This window comes from Oncorhynchus keta, chromosome 28, assembly GCF_023373465.1.
Source record: "Oncorhynchus keta strain PuntledgeMale-10-30-2019 chromosome 28, Oket_V2, whole genome shotgun sequence".
NCBI lineage: Eukaryota > Metazoa > Chordata > Actinopteri > Salmoniformes > Salmonidae > Oncorhynchus > Oncorhynchus keta.
The window spans coordinates 72,314,293-72,333,986 of record NC_068448.1 but is presented as its reverse complement, the minus strand read 5'-3'; the positions used below and the strand labels follow the sequence as shown (position 1 = coordinate 72,333,986).

Genomic DNA, 19,694 nt, shown 5'->3' with positions numbered 1-19,694 from the left:
GCTTTACTGAGAAACCAACTCGATGTTGCACTGAAGTTGTTTGAACATTTTTACAAAAACAAACTCTCAGCAACACGTCATGAACTGGTGGTGAACTCACTGCATTCATTTCATAATGCATTCATTCAATTAAATACTCTCACCATTGCAAAACTATAGCCACTACAAAGACCGCCGAGGTCCACCCAACTACACATCCCCCTAGTCAGTCTTTCCAGAGCATTCAACAGAAGGCTTATCCTTGCAGGGTTGTAAAATGGACTCCGTGGGGTGTAAGCCTGTGGAACCTTCCCTTGGTTTAATCGACTATCTGTAATATAGGTCAGTGTGCACTGTTGGCCAGGCAGCATGATGTCACACCATAAGCTCTCCCTCTGTTTATTCCAACCAAACAGGTGACAGATTAGAGTAGGCCAGCTAGAAGGACCCCGTTGGCATGGAAACTATTGGTAGGCAATAAAAACGCCAATACCAAAGACCAATCTCCAAAATGACTTTTAGTGATTCTTTCATATCCGAGCTTCAGGGCAAAGCGGATGTAAAAGCTGGAAGGGAAGTGATGCAGACTAGCTATGACAAGAGTCGACATGAGCATGCCTGTGCAAATTAAACAAAATGCTAGAGAAAGATAGCTAATTTCTGATCTAGATTAGAACATAGGCCTGATGCAAATGATCCTAATAATGTAAATTATAATCAACAATGCCTGGATAGAAATGAGAACAACGTAACATTGCGGTGAGATTCTGGTCAGATATTAGCATTGATTTGTAAAGACGCTCCACCTGCCAGTGTGGATGTTGTCAGATATTAACAAACAAATCACACTGAATTTTTGAATGCTAAAAATGCTCATTAGAACATGATCCAATTTTTTTTTTAAACTAGACAACGTTTCCCTCACTTGCATAACCTTAGCTTCATTAGTCTAACGGTGACTGCAAATATTGTATAATCCATTCCAATTAACATATAGAGAAAGAATGTGTATTTTCTTCAAAACAATAGACACATTTCTCTAAACATTACAGAAAATAGTGCATTGACAAGGCAAAGAACTAAACGCCAGGGGATAATTCAAACAGGTAAAAAGAGTGTCCTTGAGCGGATAGAATCTAATAGAATTTACGGCCACATTATAATAATAATAATAATAATAATAAATGCCAGGCTTTTATCCAAAGCAGTTAGAGTCATTTGCATAATTCTAATGGGTGGTCCCGGCTACCCTGATTTGAGCTGAAGGACCTGGGCAGTGACTTTGAAATGAACCGCTCTGATTTGTGGCCTGTTGACTTGTGCTGATGGGGAAACGGATATCTCTCCAAAGGTAAAGTCGGAAGGGTAAAAGTGGGGAGTGGAACATCCTTTTTAACTACTCCTACAGTCTGATGTAGGAGTAGTAATGAGTCTGCTGTAGGAGTAGTAATGAGTCTGTTGGAGGAGTAGTGATAAGTCTGCTGTAGGAGTAGTAATGAGTCTGCTGTAGGAGTAGTGATGAGTCTGCTGTAGGAGTAGTGATGAGTCTGCTGTAGGAGTAGTGATCAGTCTGCTGTAGGAGTAGTGATGAGTCTGCTGGAGGAGTAGTGATGAGTCTGCTGGAGGAGTAGTGATGAGTCTGCTGTAGGAGTAGTAATGAGTCTGCTGTAGGAGTAGTGATGAGTCTGCTGTAGGAGTAGTGATGAGTCTGCTGTAGGAGTAGTGATGAGTCTGTTGGAGGAGTAGTAATGAGTCTGCTGTAGGAGTAGTGATGAGTCTGCTGTAGGAGTAGAGATGAGTCTGTTGGAGGAGTAGTAATGAGTCTGCTGTAGGAGTAGTGATGAGTCTGTTGTAGGAGTAGTGATGAGTCTGCTGTAGGAGTAGTGATGAGTCTGCTGTAGGAGTAGTGATGAGTCTGCTGTAGGAGTAGTGATGAGTCTGCTGTAGGAGTAGTGATGAGTCTGCTGGAGTAGTGATGAGTCTGCTGGAGGAGTAGTGATGAGTCTGCTGTAGGAGTAGTAATGAGTCTGCTGTAGGAGTAGTAATGAGTCTGCTGTAGGAGTAGTGATAAGTCTGCTGTAGGAGTAGTGATAAGTCTGCTGTAGGAGTAGTAATGAGTCTGCTGTAGGAGTAGTGATGAGTCTGCTGTAGGAGTAGTGATGAGTCTGCTGTAGGAGTAGTGATGAGTCTGTTGGAGGAGTAGTAATGAGTCTGCTGTAGGAGTAGTGATGAGTCTGCTGGAGGAGTAGTGATGAGTCTGCTGGAGGAGTAGTGATGAGTCTGCTGGAGGAGTAGTGATGAGTCTGCTGTAGGAGTAGTGATGAGTCTGTTGGAGGAGTAGTAATGAGTCTGCTGTAGGAGTAGTGATGAGTCTGCTGGAGGAGTAGTGATGAGTCTTGCTGTAGGAGTAGTGATGAGTCTACTGTAGGAGTAGTAATGAGTCTGCTGTAGGAGTAGTGATGAGTCTGTTGGAGGAGTAGTAATGAGTCTGTTGGAGGAGTAGTAATGAGTCTGCTGTAGGAGTAGTGATGAGTCTGCTGTAGTAGTGAAGGGAATGAGCTCAATAAACCCTACATTCCAGGCTGAAATTACCTATATTAGTGTGTGTGTGCGTGTGTGTGTGTGTGTGTGTGTGTGTGTGTGTGTGTGTGTAGCTCTACAGACCCTCTCTAATGTAAATTGGGGATTTGTGGATCATAGAAATGCTATGTGTGGTACTCTAAATAGCCAAAAGTGCCTGTCAAACATCTCATTCCAAAATCATGGGCATTAATATGGAGTTTGTCCTCCCTTTGCTGTTATAACAGCCTCCACTCCTCTGGGAAGGCTTTCCACTAGATGTTGGAACATTGTTGCGGGGACTCCCACAAGAGCATTAGTGAGATTGTGCGCTGATGTTGGGCGATTAGGCCTGGCTTGCATTCGGCGTTCCAATCCATCCCAAAGGTTTTCGATTGGGTTGCAGGCCAGTCAAGTTCTTCCACACAGATCTCGACAGACCATTTCTGTATGGCCATTGCTTTGTGCACGGGGGCATTGTCATGCTGAAACAGGAAAGGGCCTTCCCCAAACTGTTGCCACAAAGTTGGAAGCACAGAATTCTCTAGAATGCCATTGTATGATGTGGCGTTAAGATTTCCCTTCACTGGAAGTGAGGGGCCTGAACCATGAAAAACAGCCCCAGACCATTATTCCTCCTCCACCAAACTTTACAGTTGACACTGTGCATTGGGGCAGGTAGCGTTCTCTTGCATCTGACAAACCTAGATTAGTCCGTCGGACTGCCAGATGGTGAGGCGTGATTCATCACTCCAGAGAACGCGTTTCCACTGCGCCAGAGTCCATTGGCGGCCAGTTTTACACCACTCCAGCCGACCCTTGGCATTGAGCATGTTTTTCTTAGGCTTGTGTGTGGCTGCTCGGCCATGGAAACCCATTTCATGAAGCTCCAGACGAACAGTTCTTGTGCTGACGTTGCTTCCAGGGGCAGTTTGGAACTCGGTAATAAGTGTTGCAACCGAGGACAGACAATTTTTAAGTGCTACGCGATTCAGCACTCTGCGGTCCCATTCTGTGAGCTTGTGTCACCTACCACTTCGCGGCTGAGCCGTTGTTGCTCCTAGATGTTTCCATTTCACAATAACAGCACTTACAGTTGACCGGGGCAGCTCTAGCAGGGCAGACATTTGACGAACTGACTTGTTGGAAAAGGTGGCATCCTATGACGGTACCATGTTGAAAGTCACTGAGCTCCTCAGTAAGGCCATTCTACTGCTAATGTTTGTCTATGGAGATTGCATGGCTGTGTGCTTGATTTTTATACACCTGTCAGCAAAGGGTGTGGCTGAAATAGCCAAATCCACTAATTCGAAGGGGTGTCCACATACTTTTGTATATATAGTGTATATCGCCATACTGATAATTGGACCTAGCCAGCTCATACTCTCACTTTTAACAGGACAGTTTTGTTGGAGCCCATCGTTTTATTCTTGTTTTTAACCAATGGGTAGGCTTTTACCTCACTGCTAGAATTTGGGAAAACTTTTGTGATAGAGAAGAAAAAAGCTGACAAAAGCTGAGGACAATCTCATCTCAATCACACTTTTACACCAATTCAAACAAATGTTGGTAAACAGCAAGAAGGCAACAGCTTGGTTTCCTTTCTTTTCCCTCCCTTGTTTTTATAATATAAGTTCTAAATGTGCTTTATGAATAGTGAGTGACCCTAAGGTACTTTATGAGTAGTGACTGACCCTAAGGTACTTTATGAGTAGTGACTGACCCTAAGGTACCTTATGAGTAGTGAGTGACCCAAAGGTACTTTATGAGTAGTGAGTGACCCTAAGGTACTTTATGAGTAGTGAGTGACCCTAAGGTACTTTATGAGTAGTGAGTGACCCTAAGGTACTTTATGAGTATCACCGCCTGGTACGGCAACTGCTCCGCCCTCAACCGTAAGGCTCTCCAGAGAGTAGTGAGGTCTGCACAACGCATCACCGGGGGCAAACTACCTGCCCTCCAGGACACCTACACCACCCGATGTTACAGGAAGGCCATAAAGATCATCAAGGACATCAACCACCCGAGCCACTGCCTGTTCACCCCGCTATCATCCAGAAGGCGAGGTCAGTACAGGTGCATCAAAGCTGGGACCGAGAGACTGAAAAACAGCTTCTATCTCAAGGCCATCAGACTGTTAAACAGCCACCACTAACATTGAGTGGCTGCTGCCAACACACTGACTCAACTCCAGCCACTTTGATAATGGGAATTGATGGGAAATGATGTAAATATATCACTAGCCACTTTAAACAATGCTACCTTATATAATGTTACTTACCCTACATTATTCATCTCATATGCATACGTATATACTGTACTCTATATCATCGACTGCATCCTTATGTAATACATGTATCACTAGCCACTTTAACTATGCCACTTTGTTTACTTTGTCTACATACTCATCTCATATGTATATACTGTACTCGATACCATCTACTGTATGCTGCCCTGTACCATCACTCATTCATATATCCTTATGTACATATTCTTTATCCCCTTACACTGTGTATAAGACAGTAGTTTTGGAATTGTTAGTTAGATTACTTGTTGGTTATCACTGCATTGTCGGAACTAGAAGCACAAGCATTTCGCTACACTCGCATTAACATCTGCTAACCATGTGTATGTGACAAATAAAATTTGATTTGATTTTTGAGTAGTGAGTGATCCTAAGGTGCTTTATGAGTAGTGAGTGATCCTAAGGTACTTTATGAGTAGTGAGTGATCCTAAGGTACTTTATGAGTAGTGAGTGATCCTAAGGGTACTTTATGAGTAGTGTTTGACCCTGAGGTACTTTATGAGTAGTGAGTGATCCTAAGGTACTTTATGAGTAGTGAGTGACCCTGAGGTACTTTATGAGTAGTGCGTGATCCTAAGGTTGCAACACATTCATTCTAAGTGATTTCAATTAGTCTTTCTCCATTCTAATTGGTTTATACTGTTCAATTCAACTTCAACCCAAAACCATTTTCTGTATTTCCTGCACTCATTTGAGATCATTTTCACACTGCCACGTAGTGCTGCACGATACAATCTAGGCCTTTAAAAAAAAAAAATGTTGCAATGTCTTGCGATTTAGAGCAAAAGACTTGAGTGAACTGTTGGAATCATGGAAATAGAATGACTATTGTAATTTTAGTAAGAATATGATAGTGGTCACTTTGCATACAGTGTTGTTTGACATGACAATGGAATTGCCAGGGAGGAGTTATTGTGACAGGTTAGGACCAAAGTGTTGGTAAGCATTTCCTAGGGGACCCTATAATCTTTGGCTACATTGATTGTTTTCTCTTAGCTACTTCATGTAGCTAACATAGTCATGCCTTACGTATTCCTCTTTGATTTAGAAGATACTGTTGCACAAACAACATGCTGATTTGGGTCTACACCATCACTGGTATTATCAGGATGTATAGCTAATTGGTTTGCTCTGACTCAGTAAATGTATTTGCTAGCTATCTAGCCAGCACACTAGCAATTAGCATTAGTGGCTAACAAGATTTAGACCCAACTTGCTAAGAAAAGATGTATGAAACACAAATTAATAGTGTAATTATAGAACGCTAGAGGATTTATAATAAGCAAAGTGAAAACAGCATCGTTGTCGGCATCATTGTTGCATGTGCTGCGTTGACCAGGCAGACTGAACAGAAGTGTCACCTGGTAGAGGAACAACAAATGCGCTCGTTGAGTGACAGGGGGCGGGGCTAGGTCTGTGTGGAAAGCGGCGTGGAGAAAGCCAGAGCAGAGAGATGACTCAAGTGGCGGAGTAAAATATAAAAACGGACGTTTACACACGGCATATCACATCAAACAAACATCCCACATCCCCCCACCACCTTTATTTAACCAGGTAGGCAAGTTGAGAACAAGTTCTCATTTACAATTGCGACCTGGCCAAGATCAAGCAAAGCAGTTTGACACACAACAACACAGACTTACACATGGAGTAAAACAAACATACAGTCAATAATACAGTAGAAAATAAGTCTATATACAATGTGAGCAAATGAGGTTAGATAAGGGAGGTAAAGGCAAAAAAAAAAGGCCATGGTGGCAAAGTAAATACAAAGGAGCAAAATAAACAAATAAATACAGTAGGGGAAGAGGTAGTTGTTTGGGCTAAATTATAGATGGGCTATGTACAGGTGGGCTAAATATTGTTATAGAAGGTAAAGTAAAAACCCAAACAGGTCCGTGCATCAATACCGGTATATCATAAAATACGGTATACCACCCAGCCCTAAATGAAGTCCTTTATTTGTTTTTTTGGGCAATTAAACTATTTTTCTACTAACCAGAGTCAGATGAATATGAATAAACATTTCTCTGTGTTTGAAGGTAGTTCCGTGAGCCATTGCTAACTAGCATTTAGAGCAATGACTGGGAGTCTACTGGTACAGCTAGCAGAGACATTAACATGGTATCCAAGGACTTCATCTGACTCTGGGTAAGTAGAAAAAGGGCTTAGTTTCTAGGAGCCCTATTCAATCAAACCCAGGTATGCCTTCCTTGTTTCTGACTGAACAGTGTAATGTTAAAAAAAAATACTACTAAGTCAAGAATGTTTCATTTACACAGTGTAAGTCAGGGGACTCCAACCTTTTCTAGCATGAGAGCTACTTTAAAAAAAAAAAAATGAAACAAGTCGCAAGCATGTCTTTCCCGGGTCCAAGAGATGTGTTTGGTTCATAAACAGTATTTGGTATGATAGGACCCATAAAATGATATTTTGTGTTTTTTTAAATTCTGTTTTCTCTGTTTTATTTTTCCTGGTTTGTGATATGTCTTTTTTAAACTCTCAATATTACAAAACAACGAAAATGGATGTTCTGAGTCCATGTCAACGCTTAAATCACTCCAGAATACCATTTTTTGTTTTGGTGTGTAATTCCCCCTTAAATGCTTTCTCGCTGTGCAAGGACATTCTTCTCTTCACCGTATTATTACTGTAGGTTTAATGGTGTCACGGATCCCTCCGGAACTTTCATCACGCACACAATTGCCACTGATTAGTATTTGTATATATGTGCCCTTTGGTTTCCACGGTCTTGTCGATTATTGTTCCAATGTCCGTTGGTGCGTGTGAGTACCTGTGCTGTATGTTTTGGACTTTCGTGCCCTTGTGGATTGCGCAGATGATTATGGGTTTCATCCCATGTGGTAATCATTGTGCTAGTGTTATTTTATCAAGGTACTCCTCAATCTTTTGTTTGGGTTTCAGTCCCGTGTTTTGTGTACATGTTTGTTTGGTCTTCATCCCCGTGCCTTTACACGACACGCCGTAATTTGGGCCAAATAAAAAAAAATATTACGCATTCCTGTGCCTGTCTCCCGAATCATTTATGCCAACGTGACAAATGGAATATGGCCCTGAGTTATAGGCTTATCTTAAAAGGATGGCCTCTATCCATAGCAAGTCGATTCCACTTGTGTTACTAGTACTACTTAGTTATACAAGATGGGCTGACATTGCTTCAGTCCAAATGATGTGCTCTAACTACAACATTCGTAAGATACAGCACTGAAGAGATGTCATACAACATGTAGGCTACTGTGCACCATATTTCCATAAAACACAATCACTATTGTTACACCGTGATAAAATTAGCCTGGGAGAAAAAAAGACAAAAGTGTCCATTGCTGTGGCAGTTACTATGGCAGGATTTACAGATAGTCCAGGCTAAACAGAGGATTACAGATAGTCCAGGCTAAACAGAGGATTACAGATAGTCCAGGCTAAACAGAGGATTACAGATAGTCCAGGTTAAACAGAGGATTACAGATAGTCCAGGCTAAACAGAGGATTACAGATAATCCAGGCTAAACAGAGGATTACAGATAGTTCAGGCTAAACAGAGGATTACAGATAGTCCAGGCTAAACAAAGGATTACAGATAGTCCAGGCTAAACAGAGGATTACAGATAGTCCAGGCTAAACAGAGGATTACAGATAGTCCAGGCTAAACAGAGGATTACAGATAGTCCAGGCTAAACAGAGGATTACAGATAGTCCAGGCTAAACAGAGGATTACAGATAGTCCAGGTTAAACAGAGGATTACAGATAGTCCAGGCTAAACAGAGGATTACAGATAATCCAGGCTAAACAGAGGATTACAGATAGTTCAGGCTAAACAGAGGATTACAGATAGTCCAGGCTAAACAAAGGATTACAGATAGTCCAGGCTAAACAGAGGATTACAGATAGTCCAGGCTAAACAGAGGATTACAGATAATCCAGGCTAAACAGAGGATTACAGATAGTCCAGGCTAAACAGAGGATTACAGATAGTCCAGGCTAAACAGAGGATTACAGATAGTCCAGGCTAAACAGAGGATTACAGATTCCAGGCTAAACAGAGGATTACAGATAGTCCAGGCTAAACAAAGGATTACAGATAGTCCAGGCTAAACAGAGGATTACAGATAGTCCAGGCTAAACAGAGGATTACAGATAGTCCAGGCTAAACAGAGGGAGTTTGGTTCAGCACAGCAGTCTTCTGTTGGATTAATATTGCAACAGCAGAGTCAGACATTACTGCCGAACAAGAAAATAAAACAAGAAAGATCGTGTCACCCATGAAGGTCAGGAAACCCTTTCTGATACAGGAAATTATAATCATAAAATGTTGTAAATGTAGCCATACTGTATATTTGCTTGAAATATCATGAACATTTGGCATTTCTCTATCTTCGTAGTAAGCAGAAATATTAATTATTCAAGCCATCATTTGAAGGTAATTTATTTCTCAGAGGAGTAAAAATATTTCAACCAGAATTAGTCAACTTTCATGGCCAATGAAGGTGAAAACCAACAATGATCAAAGGGAGAAAGTCAAGAGAATTTCCTCACAGAGACAAAACCCAGTAGTTCCACAAAAAAATAACATGTTATCTAAAACAAATGGGTAGCTTCTCCAACCTCTGGTGGAAACTGATGTATGGTATTTTGCACACAAGTCCCAGGGGAAAATGTCTCTCTGGGCTACCATTGTGGCATGAATGAATGAATATTCTCTCTCTCTCCCTCTCTCCCTCCACAGTTGGGGCCTAAAATTAGCAAGGCTGTCAATACAGACCGGGTTGAGCATAGCTGTGCAGAGAATCCCAGTGTGTACTGGGATCTGTTACACTACAATCTATAGTCTGTGACTCAGCCCAGCGAAACTATCTTCGACATGCGTCCTTTTCTCCACTCACAGCTGGAATGCAGACAGCTGTTTGAAAAAGATGGCACCGCTCTGACATTTACTGGCTTACTGTATCCGGAGTGTACTTATCAAAAGTCTGTCTCTCTGCCTGAGGTACTGTGTGACTCTTCTAGAGAACATATAGCATCAAACTATGGGCTGTCTTCAAGTCAGACACAGCTGGGTTCAAATGGTGTTTGTTTTCATTCAAATACTCAAGCTGCGTTTGATTGAGTTATTCTGGTGAAAATGGAATAGCCACAGAAGTGGAAACCTCACCCATTCAGCACTCCGGGCAGTCTCAATCAAATGCTCAAAGTATCTAAAAGCAAAAAAACTCCTCTGACTAGATAGCATCTGAACCCTTCTTCTCCTATCTCAATTTACAGCACAGAGACTACCAACAGCCTATGTCCCCTCTTCAAATAGAATTTTATCTTACACTTGCTCTCTCCACCTTGCTGTTCTCTCTTGAATTACTCCCAAAGGCCCAGATTGTCTCCTTCAATTTGATTGCTTTCTTCTCCGTACGGCATCTCCCTTAATCTTACTGTTCCACCAATGGTACCGGTGTGCCGGCAGAGTTCAGAGAGCCGCTCCAGACAATTACCCAGTTCACCGCAGCAGCTGGTCCTCTTTACCAAAGAGCCCTTCAATTTAACCAGCCAGCAGCCCGCACAGAGGCAGGATTCTCCCCCAGACCTCACAGGGAGAGGGGGGTGTACAGTTGAATAAACGCACTGAGGGGAGTTGATGTACGTCATGGATTCTGTCTGTTACAACGCGCTGTATCAAGTACGGAAGTCCAGAGAGGACATATGAATTTTAAAAAAATATTCCTTCGTTATGTCGAGATCACAACTTATTTATCTCATGATCACTACATAACAAAAGTTGTTTTGTCGAGATCACAAGAGAAACTCTATAAATAGGAGTGACGTATTGACGATAGATGGACAGTATGGCTGAGACGGCAGAGCCCTCGGTGGGCCAGCACATACGTTTCAACTGATTGCTACACAAAGAGATGTTTGGCTACATTTCATGCTAACATCATGCTTTCATTTGTGTTTGGAGCTCATTATCAGTTTATAAATGAGAAAGTTAGCAGGGTAAATGTCCCTTACCTTGAGCTAAGAGCTCGTGGGGGAGCTACGCCCTTATGGGGCATTTAAACCATGAACGATGCCTGACAGGCAGCCCTGTCTCTCAGGTAGTGTGCCACCCCCGAGACCACAGCCAATCGCATGAAAGCAACAACACAGCTAACTTGGCTAGTCTTGTGAACGAGCGAGTGAGCGAGTGAGCTAGCAAGCTAGTTAGCTAGGTAGTCTTGTTAGCTGGATACCTAGCTAGCTAACTAGCGTGTTAGCTATGCTGTTTGTTGCCTTGCATAACTGATATGTGTATAATTGTAAGGGAAACTTCATGTTTTATGGATAATATTTACATTTACAGTGGGTGAGCTTCATTCCCGACAGGCTGATCAGATTCAATTTCCGCCTCAGAGCTTGATCAGATTCAATAGCAGGCTTAGAGGCTGATACATCAGGATCCTGCCTTGTAGGCAAGGAGCCTTACATATGAAAGCATACAAGGCAGCATCCTGACATCTATTGAGTCTGATCAGCCTGCCAGGAATAGAACTCACCTCCTGGACCAGATATGTATCTGTCTATAAAGTACTTTAACAGCTAATCTGCCTGCAAGGAGCCTGACCTATAAAACGGCCTAAAAGTCAGCATCCTGACTTATCCGCCTTTGAGGCTGAAGTTTAATCTGATCAGCCTGTCAGGAATGGCGCTCGCCCAGTGTAAATGTAAATATTATCCACAAAAGATGAAGTGTCCCTTATAATTATACACATATCAGTTATGCAAGGCAACAACCAGCATAGATCGCAAGCTAGCTTGTTAGCTAGCTCACAATACTAGCCAAGTTAGCAACATTGTTCCTTGCATGCGATTGGCTGTGGTTTTGGGGGGCGGCGTGCAGCCTGGGAGACAGTATGCCTGTTAGGCATCGTTCAGGGCTTAAATGTCCCTCAAGTGCATTGCAATCAATGCAGCCACGGGGCTCCTTGATGGGGGGGGTATCGTCAATCTGAACATGTAAATGGATGCCGCGTGGTCATTTTGATTATCTCGTGATCTCAACAAAACAACTTTCGTTATGTAGAGATCATGAGATAAATAAGTTGTGATCTCAACATAACGAGGGTATGATGTATTTTTTGTTAATAGGTCCTCTCTGCACTTCCGTAATTAAGGCCTATAAGGGGAAAAAACTGTTTTGTGCAAGTAGGTTAAATAAGACAATGACAGATGAAAAAGGATCTTGAGGGCAACATTGATCTGGATGTGAGAGAGGTCCAATCAGCTGACATGGTTTAGATGAACCCAAATATTATATGGGTTTACACATTTTACATTGATGGACCAAAATCACACTGCTCATCAATAAGGAATTAGTCCAATACTTGGTATCTACACAAACATGAATCACTACTTTCCTGAAATTAAGAGAACAGAATTGCAATTACAAAAACAACGTTTTTTATTTTTATTTTTTAAAATATTAGGTATCATTAAAAGAGTCAGCTACTGTTATCTAGCAACCCTACCCCATTGAAGGCAAAGCAAAGAAAACAGACATTGTAATAGCAGAGCATTTCATATAGCCTAATACTGATGACGTTAACATTATTGACGAGGCATGCTCACCACCAAATGACCTCTTAAAAAAAAGCCAATACCATTTCACTAATGAGAAAAATGAATTATTCAATCAGGTCCATCTAACTGCAAACAGAACCTGGTTAAGATGGCTAAAAATAGAATAATTATAAGATAGAAAAAAAATGGAATGATTGGATTTTAGATCCTAATTTTGAAAAATGCATGTACTGATCAGATCGGCATATTAAGCTCCAACTGTTTTTCTGTTTGTTCTTGTCGTAAAGAATATCTCCCATGGAATCTAAAGCAGGATTGCACCACATGGAGTTAGATGTTACAGTAATATCCACAGATCCAGACAATTACAGAGGGTGCTTAAAGGCTGTCATTCAAAAAATGTAGGACAGCCGCTCTGCATACTGTGAAGATTATAATCCATATAGAGCTATAGGCCTATATACTGTCTATAGGCCTATATACTGTCTATAGGCCTATATACGGCCTATATACTGTCTATAGGCCAATTTACTGTCTATAGGCCTATATACTGTCTATAGGCCTATATACTGTCTATAGGCCTATATACTGTCTATAGGCCTATATACTGTCTATAGGCCTATATACTGTCTATAGGCCTATATACGGCCTATATACTGTCTATAGGCCAATTTACTGTCTATAGGCCTATATACTGTCTATAGGCCTATATACTGTCTATAGGCCTATATACTGTCTATAGGCCTATACATGGCCAGAGTATTACTATTAGAAATGGAGAATACAACCTCGAAAAACCTAGATACAACCTCCAAAAACCCAGATACAACCTCGAAAAACCTAGATACAACTTCTATAAAAACCTAGATACAACCTCTATAAAAACCTAGATACAACCTTCAAAAACCTAGATACAACCTCCAAAAACCTAGATACAACTTCCAAAAACCTAGATACAACCACTACAAAACCTTGGATAGCGCTTCACATTAAGCACAGAATAAAGTGGTCATAACATGGTATAAGAACAATAACAAGTTATGTTCCTAGTTGTTGCTGTAACGTCAAGGTTACTACCAAACCTTTACATAACCAGTGTTAAGTTCCTCTAAACTGCTTATGGTTCCACGCATAGGCTGCATCAGGGAAAGGAACGGCAGTGTTTTGTGAAACTGCATATATCTGTTTCAATGACATTGAATTATCCTGATGACAAAGCAGCAGCACACCTACAAGGCTCCCTGATTGACCTTCAATGGCCCTTCCAGTGCCTACAACAGTGTTACAGGACTTGAACTGGGTCTGATTGTCTCGTCAAAGCCTGTGGTGCTGTCCATGGTGCCCTTGTGCTAAGACACACCTCCTTGAGTCACAAACAAGTGGATGCAGCAAGCTCTGCTAAGCATAAATTACATAAAGCATATCTGATCGTATAAATTAGTCTCCATGCAGTAATTTTGTACTTACACTGCATAGCAGCAGCCTAAAAGTACTGTGCACTCTCTTGGATGAGATAAGGGTGCACAACCGAACGCCTTTATCCTGCCATTGACAGAAATGCCCCAGTAGCTTCACTTTCTTCCTGCTTTGCTCTGAGAAGGCTGCTACTCTGTGACTTGTTCCACTGTAGCCTAAAAGAAGGCTGCTACTCTGTGACTTGTTCCACTGTAGCCTAAAAGAAGGCTGCTACTCTGTGACTTGTGCCACTGTAGCCTAAAAGAAGGCTGCTACTCTGTGACTTGTTCCACTGTAGCCTAAAAGAAGGCTGCTACTCTGTGACTTGTTCCACTGTAGTCTAAAGAAGGCTGCTACTCTGTGACTTGTTCCACTGTAGCCTAAAGAAGGCTGCTACTCTGTGACTTGTGCCACTGTAGCCTAAAGAAGGCTGCTACTCTGTGACTTGTTCCACTGTAGCCTAAAAGAAGGCTGCTACTCTGTGACGTGTTCCACTATAGCCTAAAGAAGGCTGCTACTCTGTGACTTGTGCCACTGTAGCCTAAAGAAGGCTGCTACTCTGTGACTTGTGCTACTGTAGCCTAAAAGAAGGCTGCTACTCTGTGACTTGTTCCACTGTAGCCTAAAGAAGGCTGCTACTCTGTGACTTGTGCCACTGTAGCCTAAAAGAAGGCCGCCACTCTGTGACTTGTTCCACTGTAGCCTAAAATAAGGCTGCTACTCTGTGACTTGTTCCACTGTAGCCTAAAAGAAGGCTGCTACTCTGTGACTTGTGCCACTGTAGCCTAAAAGAAGGCTGCTACTCTGTGACTTGTTCCACTGTAGCCTAAAGAAGGCTGCTACTCTGTGACTTGTTCCACTGTAGCCTAAAGAAGGCTGCTACTCTGTGACTTGTTCCACTGTAGACTAAAAGAAGGCTGCTACTCTGTGACTTGTGCCACTGTAGCCTAAAAGAAGGCTGCTACTCTGTGACTTGTTCCACTGTAGCCTAAAGAAGGCTGCTACTCTGTGACTTGTTCCACTGTAGCCTAAAGAAGGCTGCTACTCTGTGACTTGTGCCACTGTAGCCTAAAGAAGGCTGCTACTCTGTGACTTGTTCCACTGTAGCCTAAAAGAAGACTGCTACTCTGTGACTTGTTCCACTGTAGTCTAAAGAAGGCTGCTACTCTGTGACTTGTTCCACTGTAGCCTAAAGAAGGCTGCTACTCTGTGACTTGTGCCACTGTAGCCTAAAAGAAGGCTGCTACTCTGTGACTTGTTCCACTGTAGCCTAAAGAAGGCTGCTACTCTGTGACGTGTTCCACTATAGCCTAAAAGAAGGCTGCTACTCTGTGACTTGTGCCACTGTAGCCTAAAAGAAGGCTGCTACTCTGTGACTTGTGCTACTGTAGCCTAAAAGAAGGCTGCTACTCTGTGACTTGTTCCACTGTAGCCTAAAAGAAGGCTGCTACTCTGTGACTTGTGCCACTGTAGCCTAAAGAAGGCCGCCACTCTGTGACTTGTTCCACTGTAGCCTAAAATAAGGCTGCTACTCTGTGACTTGTTCCACTGTAGCCTAAAAGAAGGCTGCTACTCTGTGACTTGTGCCACTGTAGCCTAAAAGAAGGCTGCTACTCTGTGACTTGTTCCACTGTAGCCTAAAGAAGGCTGCTACTCTGTGACTTGTTCCACTGTAGCCTAAAAGAAGGCTGCTACTCTGTGACTTGTTCCACTGTAGCCTAAAAGAAGGCTGCTACTCTGTGACTTGTGCCACTGTAGCCTAAAAGAAGGCTGCTACTCTGTGACTTGTTCCACTGTAGCCTAAAAGAAGGCTGCTACTCTGTGACTTGTTCCACTGTAGCCTAAAAGAAGGCTGCTACTCTGTGACTTGTGCCACTGTAGCCTAAAAGAAGGCTGCTACTCTGTGACTTGTTCCACTGTAGCCTAAAAGAAGGCTGCTACTCTGTGACGTGTTCCACTGTAGCCTAAAAGAAGGCTGCTACTCTGTGACTTGTGCCACTGTAGCCTAAAAGAAGGCTGCTACTCTGTGACTTGTGCTACTGTAGCCTAAAAGAAGGCTGCTACTCTGTGACTTGTTCCACTGTAGCCTAAAAGAAGGCTGCTACTCTGTGACTTGTGCCACTGTAGCCTAAAAGAAGGCCACTACTCTGTGACTTGTTCCACTGTAGCCTAAAAGAAGGCTGCTACTCTGTGACTTGTTCCACTGTAGCCTAAAAGAAGGCTGCTACTCTGTGACTTGTGCCACTGTAGCCTAAAAGAAGGCTGCTACTCTGTGACTTGTTCCACTGTAGCCTAAAAGAAGGCTGCTACTCTGTGACTTGTTCCACTGTAGCCTAAAAGAAGGCTGCTACTCTGTGACTTGTTCCACTGTAGACTAAAATAAGGCTGCTACTCTGTGACTTGTGCCACTGTAGCCTAAAAGAAGGCTGCTACTCTGTGACTTGTTCCACTGTAGCCTAAAAGAAGGCTGCTACTCTGTGACTTGTGCCACTGTAGCCTACATCCCAGTGATTGAAACACTAGACACAGGAGACCGAAGCCAATTAACTCTTCTCAGCAAGGACACATGGCTGATTACCAACTGTTCACCATCACACAACGCTTTCCAAGAGTACACACAGGGAAACATCCAGGATGGGAAAAAGTACGAGACGTATACAAGGGTCCACAGACTGACAAATCGAGACCAAGCATTATCATTTGGATGCCAGGTCCACTGGTCCCCCTACAATAATAGCCTGAATATAATATAAACCTTTAGGTTATGATAGGAGATTGTGTATGTGACTTTCTCCCATGTAACCTTCCACCTCAGCACAGTAGCAGTATTGTTGCAGTAGTCCGTAGTCAGCATAAAAGCACTTTAAGTCATCCATCAAAGTCATGGGACACGGGGATATGACACATCCACAAGGAAAATTGTACAGATCCACTGCTCCTAGACTGAAGACATCTATACAAGGTTTAAAAGTGCACTGCCATGCCACTTTCTACTATCCAAAATCTTATAACCGTTGAACATTTTGCTATGTTAAAATGAAAGCTATTTCGCTAATATTGACCAATGGTCGGCTGAGCTCTGGCCAAGATAAAGGATATTGGGCAGGTATTAGTGAAAAGCACAACAGAAATCTGTGCCAGTTTGTTTATTTTCTCTCTGTTTGACATCAACAGGCTTTGAGTGAGTCACCTTCTGAAGAGGTGTCACTGGAACAACAACACAACCCTACCATGCGGCTAATGTAAGGGAAGCCATGACAATCACTATTCTGTGGACCTTACGTCCATGTCCGCTAATCGTTAAGAGTAAGTATTGGTATGGGCACACGTTGGATGGCCTACCTCTTCAAATAGGCTATGAAAATAATGAAGGTTCCAGTTGCCCTGTGACTTTAAACATTTCAAGCAGAGTGGTGCAGGCAGTATCATAACATTCATCTCATTTCAAGCAGAGTGGTGCTGGCAGTATCATAACATTCAGTTCATTTCAAGCAGAGTGGTGCAGGCAGTATCATAACATTCAGCTCATTTCAAGCAGTGTGGTGCTGGCAGTATCATAACATTCAGTTCATTTCAAGCAGAGTGGTGCAGGCAGTATCATAACATCCATCTCATTTCAAGCAGAGTGGTGCAGGCAGTATCATAACATTCATCTCATTTCAAGCAGAGTGGTGCAGGCAGTATCATAACATCCATCTCATTTCAAGCAGAGTGGTGCAGGCAGTATCATAACATCCATCTCATTTCAAGCAGAGTGGTGCAGGCAGTATCATAACATCCACATCATTTCAAGCAGAGTGGTGCAGGCAGTATCATAACATCCATCTCATTTCAAGCAGAGTGGTGCAGGCAGTATCATAACATCCATCTCATTTCAAGCAGAGTGGTGCAGGCAGTATCATAACATCCATCTCATTTCAAGCAGAGTGGTGCAGGCAGTATCATAACATCCATCTCATTTCAAGCAGAGTGGTGCAGGCAGTATCATAACATTCATGTCAATGTGGTGCAATTTTTCATGTTCTTGTGGTGCAATTTGTATTTTCTACATCATAAATCAGGTGATGATAAAACAAATCTGACCAATGGTTTATTATACATTTACACACACAAGCACATGCTTATTTTAACTCCTTTGTGGTGCCCCATAATGAAAGATGAGACCAAAACAAAACACATCCAAAAATAGTAAACAATGGACAACTACACCTAGATTTTCTGACTCATTTTGCACAATGCACCATCACCTGTGACCGTAGCATCTGCTCTCACTCTCTAACCATGACGTGGGCTGAAAAACGCCCCATCAGACGGGTAAACCAGGGCAAAGCGTCCACATAGGCGCTTCTCCTCTCTCCTCTCATCTCCGTTCTCCATCTACCGAACAGCCAGGCCACACCCACCGCATTGCAGAAGCACATCCCGAAAACCGAGACCGGAACTTCACGATTGCAAGTCATAACTGTTATACGCCAGTGATATAGTCTAGTCTACCAGTAACAAAACCGCTAGACGTAACGCATTACGCAATAGTAAAGAGCACACAAAAGTGCACAACTCTCCAAACAGAATATAAACGACAACTTTTTGTCTGATGCGCAAGAATCCGTGCGTTATTGTATTATTTGGCCTAGACACTTTTGAACCAGTCGCTACTAGGCAGTAGGCATCGGGCGTTTTGATCACATGGACAATATACAGTATCCAGAGTAAAACTAAACACATACACTAGGCTACACAGCAGCCTATTCATGGTTTCTCAAAGTACAATGTGGGACACTGGACACAAAGACTAAATAAAGATGTACATTTCTATTCGTCTTAAAGGTTAATGTTGCTCTACACCTGAGCAGTATTTGTTGGTGCAAGGAATCCGCTTCGTCACCTACTGTAAATGATGCGACGCCGGCACGTCACATTTTCAGATGAAAACCTCGATAACGAAACTATTTTCTCTCTTTCCACAATTATTGTGCGACTATTGAATTCAACACATGACTCTCCTTTCTGAAAGATGGAGTTAGTAGCGTTTTACCTGGTATCCTGTGTCCTCAAATCTCTGGTCTAAGGTGCAGTTCCTCCACGCTTTAGCTGCAGACCGGTAAAGTCTCCCCTATGTCATCCTGCCACTGCCTGCAGCAGCCAAAATAGCTTGCTCCACTCTACACCGGGAAAAACGGAATTCTGGGATAGCCAAGGATGGATAATACCGGGTGCAGGTTTATACTATTATATGTGCGCAAAATCCCCCTCCTCCAATTGAGAGGTCCTAATAAAAGAAATAGGCGCTTTCACCCATTGGAAACGGACCTTGGGGAACACATAGACTACTTATTCAAACTTCTGTAATACTTTTTAGATTACTATTATCTATTATATAAATCTAAATTAAAAAAAATAATTTGCTTCAATTGAATTACATATTGTAGTGAATACCAGGACTTGAACCCAGGTCCAAAACCTGTCAAACCAACACCATTATACCAAGAGGTCCAAACTTCTTAACAAAGTTGCTCGTTGTTGGATTAAGGTTGCTACATTAACCCCTTCCCTCAGGAGAGCGTTTCCCCACACTTCTCTCATGCATACACACCTCCCCGATGGCCACACATGCGCCATCCCGCTTCTAATACCATTGTAGCCAATTCGGGAGTTAGCCCTGACCTGGTCTCAAACCCAGCTTGAGCGACTGTCAAGCCAACACCTTAACGGTTACGCCAAGAGGTCCGGCCTTCTTGACGAGGTTGCTAGGTGTTGATTTAAGGTTGAGTTACAACATTGATATTCCACTACATCAGAGTTTGGGATCGTAACATGATTTTGAGCTA

At 42.5% G+C, this 19,694-nt stretch overlaps 1 protein-coding gene across 50 annotated transcripts in view; it reads right to left on the bottom strand.

Annotated features, from left to right (window-relative positions):
• The window catches only part of LOC118361777 (band 4.1-like protein 3), a 50,633-nt gene extending 31,585 nt beyond the window's left edge, over positions 1–19,048 (bottom strand). For all 50 annotated transcript variants that reach the window (XM_052483824.1, XM_052483836.1, XM_052483844.1 and 47 more), the window contains exon 1: positions 18,902–19,048. The gene's annotated coding sequence lies outside the window, so the exon portion shown is untranslated. The remainder of the gene's footprint in view (positions 1–18,901) is intronic.
• Between the last annotated feature and the right edge of the window lie 646 nt (positions 19,049–19,694).